Source organism: Coenobita brevimanus, chromosome 84 (assembly GCF_032717465.1).
Source record: "Coenobita brevimanus isolate Jiangsu-jjx chromosome 84, ASM3271746v2, whole genome shotgun sequence".
NCBI lineage: Eukaryota > Metazoa > Arthropoda > Malacostraca > Decapoda > Coenobitidae > Coenobita > Coenobita brevimanus.
Genome location: NC_137037.1, coordinates 48,623,675 through 48,628,433, shown reverse-complemented (window position 1 = coordinate 48,628,433; position 4,759 = coordinate 48,623,675).

Here is a 4,759-nt window from a genome sequence, read left to right as displayed (position 1 = left end):
GGAAGGAAAAGGTATAAAAAATAGTTGCTACAGTAGGAATAGTAGAGAGAAAAATGAAACACAAAGGAGGCATGGAGAAGCTTATATTAACAGGGAATTTTACTGCAGTACTGTATAGTTATAAAGGCTCCTCCAGCATACTTGCATGCATCAGTGTATGTACTAACACAGAATGGTATGTATACAGTAGAACCTCGGTCCTCGAACACAATCCGTTCTGGAAGGCTGTTCCAGGACCGAATTGGTCGAGGACCGAACTAATTTTCTCCATAAGAAATAATGTAAATCATTTTAATCCGTTCCGAGACCCCAGATGCTTACCTATTTAAGTTTCAGCACTGGTACCAGTGCTTTCCTTTACGAGGTGACTGTATATTTCTCTTGCCTTTTCACAAATTATATACTCATTAACACTGTCTCCTGCTAACTGTTTCTCATTGAAGAAGATAAGCAATAATTTTTCCACTTCTTCAGTTATTTTCCACTGTACTTTCCTCTTTTCACTGCCAGTAGCCGTACTGGATGACCTTGCTTTCTTTGGAGCCATTATTAGGGGCTAATACTGCACTGAATCAAGAAAAATGTGAAGCAAAGCAGGACGACCACGTTGACGAATAACAAAGGTGGACACGTGACTGTCGGTCAGCCAGCTTCCCTTCGTTTGGCTACGTTCAGGTTGTCGAGGTCCGATATTTTGGTCGACCTCTGGAGCAAAAATTTCTTGAATTTTTTGGTCGAGGTCCGATTTGTTCGACATGTGAGACGTTCGAGGACCGAGGTTCCACTGTATATTGTAACTGCTCAAATTCCAGACTAATCGGCCTACTTCACTTCCACTCAGAGGTCTAGCATGAGTGAAACAGTACTGTACAGGTAATTTAGTAAGACATCCAGGGATGAGATACACAGACATACTGTATTTATGATTGATTTCTGGTCATAACTTTGATGAGATACACAGACATATTTATGATTGATTCCTGGTCATAACTTAGACTTGTTTTTGGAGGAGAGACAAGTAAAGGTGGGTACAGAGTCTTCCCATGTCTCCTGTTGCTCCTACATATCAAAGTTTCTGGTTATGAAAGTGAAATTACCTTAGAGTATGTCTGTCTTCTGCAGGAAGATTGAGGAAAAAAGAGTACATAATCTTCCTGCATTTCTAGTTTTTCCCGCAAAAACAAATATAAATAATTTAAGGGAATTGATCGTAAATATTACTGTGTATCCCACCCCTGGTTCATACTGTATTCTCATCAGGTAAAGAGTGCCTAGCACCTCTTCCTTACTGATTTATTTTTGCATATGGCAAATTTATAACCTTGTGTCTTTTATTACCTTGGTACTAGAGAGGGATGCTTTCTTGTTGTGGCACCGATATAGCTGGGCAACTCCACTGTTTAGACATAGAGACATCTCTCACTTCCCTCCCTGTCCCCCAAAAGTATGGTGGACTGTAGGAGGAGGACAACTTCAATTTGCAGTTCACTGGGTTCACATGCAGATGAGATTGGGACTGTAACTGCTACTACTACTACTTGTTAGTTATGCAGTCTTTGTTCATCCATCCATCCATCATCCAATCCTACATTGCCCCATGAGGAGCGTAGGAGCCAGGGGCTAGGAAAGTTGGTCCTGGCATTTAAGATGAGAGTGACCAGCCTCACTCATCCCTGAGTGGCATTATATGAGCAGCAAACCCCAACCACCCCTTGGATATAAACCTTCACCGGCTCAATCCGATTGGAGCACCTTTATTACCCACTAAACCACCAGGAGCCAAAATTTGGTCATATGGTTACCACCCAGCATAGTAAATGATTTTCTGGTGTACAGGAAACCATTTGGCTTGTCACTGAATGTAGAGTCACCCACAGGCAGAAGGAAGAGGAAAGAATGAAGGAAAGAAAGACACAAGAGGGAGTGTAAAGTCACCCACAGGCAGAAGAAAGAGGAAAGAATGAAGGAAAGAAAGACAGAAGAGGATGGATGGATGGAAAGAAGGATGGCTTTGTTGATGATACAAATACACAAGTGACATTTAAGAGAATAGTGTAATATGACAAATAAATGGTCACTGCAGTGCACATCGATAATACAGAGATTCAAATAACCTATACAAGAGAACAGTAAGGTGTAATATGCAAAATATCTTAAATAGATAAGGCAGAGGAATGAGTGAGGCTAATCACTCTCATCGTAAATGTCAGGACCAACTTGCCTAGCCCCGGGCTCCACGCTGCTCATGGGCAACACAGGAGTAGGTGATGGATGAATCAGTGGGTAAGGAAAAAACTAAGACCCTTCTGAACTAAGAATCACAGTATGTGATTCCCAACATGTTTTATTTTATCTTTTGGTTATCTTTAAGGAGTTGAATTGGGGTGATCACTTTTGTAGTTCATGTGATGCCCATTTTAGTTTATTCCTGCTGATCCCTGATATTTTAATTCAACTCAGGAAAGTACTCTTGAGTTGATGGAGGAGGTTGGTTTTCTATGGCAATAGTGTTGGAGAGGGATGCTTTCATGTGGTGACACTGATATAACCAGGGGCTCAGCTGCCTGACTATACAAATGTCTCTCACATACTTCCCTATCCCCCAAAATGAAGATGTTGGACTACAGAAGAGTTATTTAAGCCTGCAGTTCACCAGGTTCACATTTCAAATGAACCTAGTGCAACAGCTGCTTCTTAGGCCGTATCAAACCCCTCCAACTTGAAAGCTCTGTCTCAGGCTGAGTAAAATCATCTGGATATGGCAAGACTAAAATGAAAAAGTGGTTTTCAGGCTCATTGGGTTTAAAACGTTGCATGGGACGTCGTGTATTGTATTCCCTATTTCAGACTTATTCTCCATGTGTTTGGTGATGCTTCTGTTTTAGTCCACTTCATTTTATTGTGTGAGAAACAGGGATAGAATGTTGATGATATATTGTAGTCAGTTTTATAAGTTCAAGCTTAATTTCTAATTATGGGAACTGATGGTATATTTTTCTGTGTGTATGTGTGCTTGTATGTGGGAACTGGAACCCCACCCCCTCCCCTTTCTGTGCATAGGTATTCTGTCATCAGTTTGCAAATGGGATTTTCTCCTCTTACTATAAATAATGTTGTTTGATGGCAGCAAAAAAAAAAAAAAAAAAAAAAATTAAAGTCACCTTAAAGATGTGGTTAAAGGTGATTGCCCCTAACTCATCCACAAGTAGATGTTCCCCCCAAAGTTCATTGAAATCATACAGCAGTCAAATAAGGAATTCGTTCTGAAAGGTAAATGAAAATTATATTGAACCCTCAAACCACACAAGGCTTTCCTCTAAAATGAGTAAGATAACATGACAGCAACAAATGTAAATAAAAGAATTGTATGTATTGAAGGGACCAATAGAGACTTTTCCAGCCCCTTCACCATAAACTGTCTTCCTAAAGCTGCAGAAAGTTATAAGACAGTTGTAGGATTGAAGTGGAGCTAATAAGACAGGGAAATGGCTTACCTTGTGGTGAGTTGCCATAAGTTAGAACCATGTGTTGTGTATTTACAGGAAATGTGATGACTGAACACAAGTTTGTAATTCAGTAATGTAAAGGCAGAAGTGTATTTTAGAGCCTCATATTTTTTGTATTGCAAAGTATAGCTTGGTTGAGCTAATGAAGTATCCAGACTCAATGAAAATGTCCTGAAAAAAGGTGAGACCTCCTATTACTGCTGCTATATGAGAACATTGTACACATATATAATTGCACACTGTATTTAATACTACACATATACTCTCTGATTTGTTGGTGCTGTTTTTATAATACAGTAATAAAATTTTATATACTTATTTGGTTTTAACTACATGATTACTAGCTGAATAATAAACCATAATAGTACTTAGCTTAATATCTTTTCGTTTCATCTTTCTCAGTGATGCCCAGCTCCCTCTTGGGAACTCTTGCAGTGTGTGTCCATGGACAAATGAGGCTTCATAATACATCTTCCAAAGTGCTTTATTGGCTAGCTCACCTAAGCATTCTTTTGTATGCCATTTATATTGCTCCAGTATTAACATGGTTTTCATCAATAACATAAGATATTAACAGGTCCCTAAAAGAGAACCAGAGATAAGGAAGACAATATAGTGATGCATTTGCATATATCATCTCATATTAGGCAGGATTATAGCTTCTAACCTCGTCATTATTAAGAGATTGCTCCAGTACTGATTTACTGTCTAGCAGTTGCAAGAAACATTGCTGCAGCATTTGTGGCACCTCATCTGCAGGTGAAGCTGGTAGAGTGCAGGCTGAAAGTATCTGTTTCCTGCACTCCACCATCCTCTTACTTGAGATTCAGTGTGGGAGCGGCTGTTAACCCTTTAACGTTGCAGAAACTGGACCAAACCGCGGGTGTCATTCTCGAATGTTTGTGAATATTTTGAATACCCCGGGTTTTTTCCGTGCGCCAATTGTTTCAAGGGAGAGTAGCTATTAAGTTCTTTCACTCCAGCTGACCCCCACCTCCCTCTTCCCCCCCCTGGGGCCCCACCTCCCACCCCCTGGGCCCCCCACCCCACCCCTGACCAAGCGCGCATCAGTATCTGTCCAGCTGTGTGAGTGACAACACATGTTGATGTGGCAGTGAAGTGCAGGCAATTACAGTGCCTTTTACCTGTCTCAGTGAACACAGAGTGGGTGTTTATCGTATGTGCAGTGTTCATATATGTTTATAGTATTATTATCAGAATGTGATTGGCATTTGGTAATGGTGTGTGAGCGA